Source organism: Grammomys surdaster, unplaced genomic scaffold (genome assembly GCF_004785775.1).
Source record: "Grammomys surdaster isolate TR1022 unplaced genomic scaffold, NIH_TR_1.0 271, whole genome shotgun sequence".
Taxonomy (NCBI): Eukaryota; Metazoa; Chordata; class Mammalia; order Rodentia; family Muridae; genus Grammomys; species Grammomys surdaster.
This window is the reverse complement of record NW_021604712.1, coordinates 5,676,458-5,688,159: the sequence shown is the minus strand read 5'-3', so window position 1 is coordinate 5,688,159 and position 11,702 is coordinate 5,676,458. Positions and strand designations below refer to the sequence as shown.

At 35.7% G+C, this 11,702-nt stretch overlaps 1 pseudogene; it reads right to left on the bottom strand.

Moving 5' to 3' along the window:
* Positions 1-200: 200 nt before the first annotated feature.
* On the bottom strand, positions 201-3,437 carry LOC114628739 (annotated as a pseudogene).
* Between the last annotated feature and the right edge of the window lie 8,265 nt (positions 3,438-11,702).

The following is an 11,702-nucleotide window of genomic DNA, read 5'->3' as shown; positions in this document are numbered from 1 at the left end:
TTTAATTATAACTCATACTTTTATTGGTGAAATGACAGGACAATTAAGGTTATTTTATATAAAATGTAGGAAATAGAAGGTATAACAGGTCATTAGTTGATCAATATTAAGCTAGGTGATTTCTGTTATGGATAAATTTGAATATGTTTAGAATGTTTAAGACTATGAAATAATAATGGAGAATAATTTTCCTCCTTACCCTAAATAGTTATAAGTAGTTCACCATGTATGGGCACAAACTTTCTCTCCAAAGATATGCCAAATGTAGTTTTCAGTATGTCTTCTATTTCTTCCTCATTTACATTCTTAAACTCAACCAGATCTACATTGTCCTTATAACGGAATCTCCTACTTGTAAACGTGGAGCCCACTAAACAGTGAACCCCTTCTGAGGTCTGCAAGGAACAGATCGATGTGCCTACAAATACAGACGATGGCGATGTCTGAAGGTAGGTATTCACATATTCGAAATCTTCGATAATGTGGGGCTCAAGAGTAAAGGAATAGATTTTTCGATATTTGTTCTTCTCAAGGAGGTCTGAGTTAACAAATTCTTCGTTCGGAACATACTGTTCTCTTCTGATCTGGTCAAAGTACCAGGTTCCATTCTCCTCTGTCAAACGGAAGATGGCAGGCACCTGAGGCTGATCTTTCCCAGATATCAATTCCACAGGCTTCCACATCTGGTAGGAGCTTCCATAAGCAGAATGTACAATGTAGTTCCTGTCACAGATGGTCACCTGTACTAGAAAGTGGACCATTTCACTGCTGTACTTATTGGCTGGAGTTATGTAAACATAATCTCTTAACATTGTGGTTTTAAAGCCCATTTTGGTCAGAGCCCAGTACAGCAGATGATTAACCTGGAGACACCATCCACCCCTCTTCTTCCTTATTATGTGGTCAAAAGTGGCCTCTAAGTCCAGATGCATGGTTTCTCCACAATGCATGTTAAGATTCTAAAAGGAACTGCTCGCATATAGTGCTGAAGAACTCCAGTTAATGTGGCCAAGTCGATTTTATTCACCGAGTTCTTGTAGCCAATTCTTTCAAAGTATGCTTCGATGTCCACGGTCCCCTGTCGTGGGATGTTTAGCGTAGGCTGATTGTCAGGTTTAATGCCATAGAGTCTTTCTTCTTCTTGGTGAAAACTTTCAGGCCTGGGTAGAATTCTGCTTCCTGGTCTTCCCGTGAAACAAGGTGAAATCCCGGTTTTGAAGAACACTGCAAGTCAGTCCAGCAGCCGGGGAGCTCTTCTTACCCGGTATAGCAGGGCCTGAAAAAAAATTCTTATATAAGAAGTATTGCTTTTAATTTACTATTTCATTCATGATGAGAAGCTTCACAGAAAATACTGTTTGACCATGATAAACTTTAGATGGTTAATAAAAACTGGTAGGAATTTTGTGTCTATAGTGTGTTCATTTCAGATATAGAATTTTGAATATTAGATTTATTTATTTTTATTTTATGTATATGAATGTTTTTATTGTTGTATGTGCACTTCATGTATTCCTGGTGCCCAAGGAAGTCAGAAGAGAATTTCAGAGCCCTTGGAAGTGGATTTATGAATGATTATAAGCAGCCATGTGACTCCTGGGATCTGAACCCAGGTTCCCTGTAAGAGCAACAAGTGGTTTTGACCACTGTACAACCTCTATAGGCCCATTTAATATACAGTTGTAAAATCCAAATAAACATTAAATAATTAGGAAAATAAATAGAATGTTTGATCTGTTGAGAAAAATATTTGTTATATGACATGCACAGCCTCCATCATAACCAATGGTGATACAGTAATGTTCTGGATTTTGTGACAATAGGCAACATTGAGTTTAAATTCTTTGATCCATAAACAATATGAACATTCCCTCTTTATCTGTGCCATACTATCTTATATAGCTTTTTAAAATAGACTTGAATGACATCCTAACCCATGCTTTGCTATTGCCACATGGTTCATTCCCAGTATCATTTCCTACATTTTTCTCTGTGAGGTATTTAATCTAAGAACTAAGTCATTGGAATTAAGTTGGCACAATAATAATATATCATGTTTTGATATATTGTGTCTTGTTGAAGTTCATGAAAGGCAATGCTGCTCTTCCTGTAGCATACCTAACACGGACAAGCAACCATACGCACACACTCTAGAAAACCACACTCAATTCAGAAAGTGTCTTGAGATCATAAACCAGACAGAATCAAAGACATGGAGATCTGAATATAATGTTCAGCTTCTGCTTCTGTGGATGAAATGGACCTGTTTTGCTTTGTTTCCCTTAAGGAACTTGCCAAGCATCTCATGAGCATCTTGAAAGCTAAGCAAATTCGTTACAGGTGCGATTCAGAGACTCTGGTACTCACATTGACCATGTTCTTCTGAATCTTGGTAATGTGTGTTCTGAGGTTTGTCAGGTGGCAGAGAAAAGTTGGGAAGTGATCTGAAGGACCTTATGGTAAAAGCACCTAGCCTCCTCAGCCCAAAGTCTTTGTGGCTTCCTCTATTATGCTGAGAATTTTCTGGTGATTCTCAAATTTTCTTTCTTGTAAGTGCAGGCCACCTTTGAATTCCAGGTTTCAAACTTTAGGCATCTATCCAAACAAACAATTATAAGCACTTCCAGGGAATCTTGCCAGCATGCAGAAACCATATTAATTAAATCCAAATGAGAAGTGATGATCATACCCCATTTTACAAATACATTCAAATATTTTCAGATACATATATCTCAGACTTTGGTCAGTGAAAATTAGTAACACATACACACATTAATGTTTTAATCATACATAAGTTTTCATTGTAAAATCATCCCCACAATTGTACCAGGTGTGTTCTGCAATATACTGTTATTTAGGTTCTTTGGGGGAGACAGTAAGTTTTTAGGAAAACTCACAGTATATCAAAAGACTGAAGATCATCTTCTAAGGCAAGTTCTTTTGAGACATGCCAAATGAGCTTTCACACAGGTGCAAAGGAATCTGTCCTACAAGAGAGACAGGTACTCCAACTTGCAAGGGTATCACAAGACCTGCAGATCTCTCTCACACAGCATCATTTAATTAGGTTCTTTCTTCATCTTTGTACTATTGGTCTAAAATATGGCAAAGCTTTGACATAATTAGTTTTATTATTAATTGTCCCGAAATTCACATACCAAGTGTAGACTACAAAAAAACTACTACCACCATAGATATCACAATATTAAATGAAAGAGTAAAGCTGCTTCATTCATCCAAAAGTTCTGAAACTCTACAAAGATTTCATTCTGGAAACTTTATATTTTGCTTTGGTTTTTTTTGGAGATTACACAAAAATAATGTTCAGAGTATTCAGTAGATATCGTGTATTTATTCTGACGTTCATCTGGACTTTGTTTCCATGCTGTGAAAGAGAGTGATGATGGCAAAGAAAGTATCTGAATTTCTCTCGACATCTTGAATGACATTTTCAAGATGTTACTTTCTCATTCTCTTCCAGTATAACAACCTCAACTCTGCCTTCTTCTACTCATGCCAAGACACCATCCAAAACTGCCTTCAGAATTTCACTCAAGGCAACCATATGCAATCACTGGTGTTTTCTGTTATACCTCACGGGTGACTAGACTCCAAATATGAAGACTGTTTTTATCCCTAAGCTGTTAGGACAACCTATTCTAATCAGCAGCAATTGCCATTTTATAGTTGCATTGCTTATATCCCTTTCCTACTTGTCTCCCTGCCCTTGCTTTCCACCTCATGTATTTGAGTGGCTCTTCTGCTGTGCTCTTCTGATTTTAAGGATGTGGTTGATTACAAAGAACCTGTTCAGATAACACTAAATGATTTCCATCCTTTAGGGTCAGGTGATTAAGAACCTTAATGCTTTCTGTAAAATCCTTCACTGTAGTAAAGAGAAAGCATGTGTTTGATTGAAGAATCAATGAATACAAATCTTAGAGGACACTTAAAATTCTGCTATTCACACCTCCATATAATGTAAACATCATACCAAATGTACAAGCAAAACAAAATGGTACAGGTTTTACCTCAGTTCCAGCAAAGACACAGAAAGTGAATCTAGAAGTTGATTTTCTAGAGTGTAAGAGAAGGGTTCTTTTAAAATTATATATTGTATCATAATTATAATGCTATTGTCAATCAAAGGAGAAAACAGATTCTGATACTAAAGGACCCTCTTTCTATTCAGTTAAAAGCAAAACTCTGTGATTGTGTTCATGTCCATGAGTACATGTATGTTCCTGTTCATGTATATGTTTGAGATCATGGGCATACAGAGATCTGAGCAGGACATCTTGTATTACTTCTTGTATTATTTGTATATATTCTTATATTACTCTCTGTTTATTGCTTTAAGACAAAGTCTCTTGATATGAAAACTCATTGTTTAATATAGGATTATTGGCCAGTGAGCTTTTGAGAACTCCTTTCTCCGTCTTCCAGTGCTGAGGTTACAGTCATAGGAGACTACACCTGGCTTCCTTCATGGGTGCTGAAGACTCACACTCAGGGCTTTGTGACTGCAATAGCACTCTTGTCAATTGAACTATCTCTTAGCCTTCCTCTTTTTGTTTTTGCAACTTAACACATGTATTACTTTATGAACTCTCTTTGCGAAATTAAATTGTTAAATTTACATCATTCAATTCTATTTTTATAAATGACAATCAACTAATCTAGGTATCATTAACAAAGTTTTCCTGATTTGTGTTTAGCTCCCCCAAACACATCTTAAGCTTAATCTAGTGAAAAATACACCTGTGAGTCTAAAGATTTGGTAGATTTTCAATACTAAATTTGACTACATGACCATATGCATACAATACAGTTGTATGGATTTCTGGGAAAAACAATTACTAGGATATATTCTACAAATTAATTGCTAGAAATTCATTCACTTAAACAGGTAGATTCATGACATTAAAACAATGTGGAACAAAATGCAATGTTTTATTTAGTATATTTGTGTGGAGTACTTGATGTCAACTCAAAATTCTGTAGTTAGTTTATGCTTACTTCTAAAGTCTCAGTGGGAGGTTGTTTGAATTCTTCATATAAGTTTCTTATAAGAAGCTTAGCAATGTCTGCTGCTGTCAAGTTCTGCCTTCAAACCACTTCAAAAACTAGACAAGATCAGAGTCATTTATAACTTATTCAATGTAGGTATTATAATAACATACAATATGTAATACATAAGAATAAAATAAGAAAAAAGCTACTTTCCAGTACCTATTATAACTATACATACAAATAGCCTCAGAAAATACCAACAAAGCAGATGTGACATTCTGTTAAAATGATCTCCACCATGACTACAGACTATTTAAACCAAAGTGGCCATGTTCAAAAGGAATGTAGCAGACAATATCAATCAAACACAGGAAATAGACCATATGATCATTTTACCTGATATAGAAAAAAAATTTGTCTGAAGCAATAAAAGTAGAAAATGGGATAGAACTTCTTCAGCCTGATGATGAGCATCTGAAAATAATATTGTAGTTAAGAGTGTACTTATTGCTGAAGTAACTAAATTCTCCCACACAAGAACAGGAATTGAGAATAACTTGCAATCGTTTCTATCCTATATGTTGCTACACGGACTTGCCTAGAAGTTAGACTAGGAAAAGAAAAGGCATTCAATATTTTAAAAACATAGGAACTGTATATTCACATGACATCATCTTATATAGATAAAATAGGCAACTGAAATGGGCAAATACATTCAGCCATTTAAGGCTCCAAGATCAACACACACAAAAAAAAATCAGTTGTTATGTTTTGAACCATGACTGAAAGTCTGAAACAGAAATTAAGAAAGCAGTATCATTCATAAATGCATTCAAGAAAATAAAATATCTACAATATTTAGTGAAAGGAAGAAAAAGACTTTGAAATTATAACTACATATATTTCTAAAAGAAATTATGACATAAATAAAAGATATGACACTTCTCATATACTGAGAGATATAATATTAACAGGAAGACAACACCCCCTACAATGTGATACCTAGATTCAGTGAAATATCTATCAAGTTTCATACTTTCTTTCAAGAATAGACACAATGAACATAAATTATATGTTGCATTTCAAGAGACCCCAAGTTAGTTTTTAATAAATCTTGGGGCTGGGTTGTTTAGCTCAGCGACTTTGTTTGTTTAATCTATGTGATGCCCTGGGTTCAATTTCCATCACTGAGAAATAGTCTTGAACAAGAGAACACACTGGGAGGAACCACATGTGTTATTTTAAGACAATACAAGGTCATGGTGATTAGAGCAATATGACATTGTCTTAAGTATGGACACAGTGATTGGTGGAATAGGATGAATGAAAACATGAATTTGTGATTCCATGCTCAATTAATCTCCACCAAAACATCCAAGTCTGTTCAGTTAAAAATAATGTACATTTTCAACAAAATATTTTTAAAACTAGAAATACACACATTGGTTCCTTAACTTACACTGCATATAAACATTAATTCAAAATGGTTTACAGATCTCATTAACAGTTCTGTCTTTAAAGTGACATTGTGTTGCATCTATTAGAATAAACCGTGACGTATTTGATAAGCAAATATTTTAATCATTTTATTAGTTTATTGGCTATCTTTAATTTTGCTATTTTAAATTTTGGCAGTGTTTTTGACATGAAAATGTTAAAATTTTAAAGCATAATGTTTAAAGTATAAAGTAAAGGTGTAAAGTATAAAGTAAAGTCTTTGGTTACTTGTTCTTTAGAGGTCATAGAGAACACATAACAAGTGTTAACTAAATCTGTAGTTCTTGATTTTCCTATTGCTGAGACCCTTCTTCATGTTGTGGTAAATCCTCCGACCAGAAATTATTTCATTTCTTCTTAATAACTGTAATCTTGCTATTGCTATGAATTGTAATATAAATATCTGACATACAGGATATCTGACAAGTGATCCCAAAGCAGTCACAACATACAGGTTGAGAAATTTTGCCCTGAGAACCTCTGCCCTATGCTGCTAATCGACTATCATGGATTTCATGATCGAATTTTCTCCAACATTCCAATCTCTATAATGGACTCAGTTTTCAAGCACCAAATTGCTTTACTCATGTCCTTCAGTGATATAGCTGTGTTTTCTTGAATATCATTTCAGGATTTATTGCCATCCTCTTTAGGCTGTCTGAGCCTTTACTTGTGTCTTTTTAATGACACAAAAAGCATGGTTGAGGACTTGTTCTCTGAAAATCATTGTCCCAGGCATGGCACAGAAAACAAAGTTGCTATTGAAATGAATTTTCCTCAGGACATTCATTTTGCAATGAGAAAATCAAAAATCAGTAACTAGTAAAATAAAAGTTTTTAAAAGTTTATGTCAAAAAGGCCAAGCATCCTGTAGTAGAAGTGGAGCTAGAAGTTTTATTCGGCCCACAGCATCTAGAAGGTTCCGTGCTCAGCAACATATGCATGTGACAGTCTAGACCTGTCCTAGAGAAAAGCTCACAGATATGAATGTGTGTATCATTCAGACAATGCAAAGGATAGGTACAAAATGGAGGCTCCCAAAACTGTGTAGCCAGCTCACAGAAGTCTTGAATGTTACCTTTTCTGCCTTTCAATGTAATTTTACAGGATGAAGTGAAGGAAGCAAGAAATGTCTCCTGCTGTAAGTTTCAGATGGCTAGCTAGGAGAGTCACATGAATGGCAGTTGCAAAGGTCTGCTTGGTGAAACAATAGTGAGATACTAACAGAACCCATTTTTATTCATGTGTTTGACTAGATAAGAAGTCATCACTAGAAGCCTCTAAAATACCTTTGTCATTTCTTTTTCCCAGGTTTTACTTTTGCTCAGATGCTTATTTCTACTATTCTACCACTCAGGGTTTGTCAAAAACCGTGATGGTATCTTTAGATTCAGAAATACATTTATACAGGAACTCTGAGGAAAGATATTAAATGAACGATAGAATCTGGTCCCTGAAAATTGGATATTAATAGTCTTAAAATATGCTTCCCTGTGATGAAAATTCACAATGTAAAAATATTTGATTTTTGAACAGGGGAAGCTGGATTCAGAGAGCATGAACTACAAGGCTGTGGTGAAAAATATCGAAAGAAACAAGGTGAAGGGGGCTCTTTGGGGGTAGAGGGAATATGCATATTTTAGATATTACGCTTTGTTGTTTCTACAATGAGTTTAGTAGATTTAAAAGATCTTCTTTAAAAATTACCTGCATGGAACATAAGCAGTCATAACAAAGCCTTTTGATATCCAAAGGCAGAGTTAATTAAATGTGACTTTGAGAAGTCTTTTAAAGCACAGGTGAGATGAAGAGCATTGCTGGCACAGAGCAGGTGAAGAGCAACCTTCAGCACACCTCAGCAGGGCAAGCCTTCCCCCCTAGAGACTCGTTACTTGATGATTGAAGAAGAGTGTCTAGACATCAAATAGATTTGGGGCAGTTTAAGGTACTAAAGTATTTTCCTGGGGAAAAATTTATATTAGAGGTAGATCATAAAGCTATGCAGTACTGGAGCAGAATGAAAGTACGGTATCCTCAGCTCATAAGATTATATGTCACCGGGCGGTGGTGGGGCAAGCCTTTAATCCCAGCACTTGGGAGGCAGAGGCAGGCGGATTTCTGAGTTCGAGGCCAGCCTGGTCTACAGAGTGAGTTCCAGGACAGCCAGGGCTACACAGAGAAACCCTGTCTCAAAAAAAAGATATTATATGTCCCTGTAGCGATGTATATTTGCGTTTCCACCCAGTTTCCACCCATAGACTCATGAATGAAGTACAGCAGTATGCTTATTGAAGATGTTCTCCCCACCCCCTGAGGAATGCAACTGTGTCACTGAGCTATCTTTATTACTTATCCAAGGTGCAATTCTCTGCAGTCAAAACTCAATGAGAGGGTAAGAAAAATGACTCCATGATCCCACTCTGTCACACTACTCTGCAGTTTTTGTTATCTTTCATCAAATTTTTTAAGAGACGGGACCATTTCCAACTCCATGAATTGAAGAATGGAGTCGTCAGTAGATAACTGAGTGACGGTTACTGGGATAACTAGAAAAGAAATATGTTGAGAAATTGGGTCTGATGGGGTGTCAGATTGTGGTATGATATAATATGATGTTGGGTCATCACCTATCTTGACCAAGCTTCTTCCTTTGAAAAAATTATATTTTTTCCTCTGATTTTTAGGAGGAAATATTCTCCATTCATAAACCTACAGAGCTAAATAGTTGGAGACTTGGGTGTGATTTAAGATATTCCGCCACATTTCTGAGTTCACTAGTAATAGTCTTATTTTGGGAAAAATAAGTAACATGTTTGGTTCATACTATGAGCTGAAACTGAAACTTGACACCCTTAAGAATGCCTAGGGAAGGTTAGTATTTGTTAAAAGAGAATGAAGAACTCTTGTGTTACATGTATTTACAGGGCCAAGCAGAGGGATGAGGAAAGAGTTAATTATAGAGGTTGACATGGAGGTTTGCTTGTTGACCTATCCTCAAGTCAGCCTCTAAGTAGACCATATAGGAGAATCTGGATTTATGTAAGGAGGTCAGTTTTAACTCCTCAGAGATAGCTGTCTAAAGCCTTCAGTCTAGACCACCAAGCTAGTCTATGAACATGGATAAAGTCTCTGATGCAGGCAAAAATCTCGAGGTCATATAACATTGTTTTAGATTTGAGGAAGGCTGACAAACTATATAATGTCTACTGAGGTCTAAATTGTGAGTTTTCACCACATCATTGTTAGTAGAAGCAGGCTGCAGATACTTCTATCACATACTTAACTTTTTTGTGTGCATATGTATGTATATATGTAGGTGACTGCATATGTGTGTGTAGGCATGTGCAAGCCATAGTTGATGCTGAGTGTCTTTCTCCATCATTTGCCAACTTATCCATGTGGTTTTGAAGACAGAGTTTCTAACTGAACCTGGATTGTACTGATTTGGATAGTTGGCATCTCTGTTTCTCCAGAGCTATGGCTGTAGGTACATGTCATTGTGCTTAGCTGTTGTTTGCTGGTTGGTTGGTTGGTTGGTTGGTTGGTTGGTGGGTTGGTTGGTTACTTGGTTGGTTGGTTGGTTGGTGGGTTTGTTGAGTGGCTTGTTGGTTTGTTTAAAATTGGTCCTGGGGATCCAACTCCAATCTTCATGCCTGGCCTGGGAGAGCAGAACTTTGTTGATTGGACCGTTACCTCAAGTCTCACATTTAAATTTTTACAGATTTAATTAAGCATCTCTAATTCAAATTTAATTGCACTCATCTTTTTAAAAAATGTGTGTGTGCGTGTGTGTGTGTGTGTGTTCAGTTTTCCTCCTTATCTCCATGAGATAGGTCCCAAGATTCCTACTAGGATGTGCTGAATTCTACATTGACTGTGCTACTATTTATTCTCATTGATGAATTTAGTTATTTCAACATGTATACTTCTTTATTTATTTAAATAAGGAATGTTCACTTTTCACTAGAAAGAAGCATTTGGGGCTGGAGAGATGGTTCAGTGGTTAAGAGCACTGATTGCTCTTCTAGAGATCCTGAGTTCAATTCCTAGCAAACACATGGTGGCTCACAACCTTCTGCAATGAGATCTGATGCCCTCTTCTGATGTGTCAGAAGAAAGCTACAGTGTACTCATACATATTAAATAAATAATATTTAAAAAAAACAAGAAGCACTTATAAACCATCTGTTTCATATCTGAAATAGCAGTGTTATTACTCTTGTTCTATGAAGGACACATTAAGAAAATCAAAGGTTATTAAAACATACACACACATACATACATATACACATACAAACACACACCAAGCTGACACCTGAGACAACCCGACTGATGGGAAAGTAGTAGTAGTGTATACAATGTAGATACTCTGATCTCTTAGGTGGAGACTGAGTGTGAAAGAACAAAATTTTACCCTGATAAGGAAAGAATGAAATTTAAAACATGAATTTTATTATTTAGAATTTACAAAATATCTTCAGGTTATAACTTATTAAAGGATTACTGGAACTATAGAATGCAAATCTAGGAACCACTCTATATAAATAAGCTTAAAATAAATAAATTATACAAAGTATAAATTGATGTAGATGAAGAGCAATTGCTGCTGGATTATTAAATTAGGATTCACTTATTCATAATTCCATAGACTGTTAAATATTTTACAGGGAATATTCATGATACTTCTATAACTGCCATGGGTTTAAGAGGCTCAACAAATGAGATATTCAGCAAATATTTCTTTGAGTTGGTTTACTGGTGCAAGGTTGAGTGGATTCCTGGATCATAAGGCATCTCTATTAAATTATATAGCAGTATAATTAAAGCTGAAATGTTTTCTATTATGCTTGCAATCACTTGAGCTTTTTCTCTCCTACTTAAGATGGTATCTGTTATACTGTACTTTGTTTTTATAGTTCCCAGGTAGGTCACTGTTCCATACACATATATGTCCATAAAGTATATTTGCTGCTTGAGTACATGTTCATTTTTGTGTGGTAGAAGTCCTAATCATATGTACATAATTGTTTATTTTAAATGTCATAGTTGATTTTTAATGCATATTCAAAGGGTTTCTTGTGGCTACTGTGTATTATCCCTTCTTATTGCCGGAGTACATTTAATCTGCTAGACATAGATTTTATTTACTTTCCAGAGTTTCTTTGCAAAATTCTTTGGGCAAAGATGCAAGT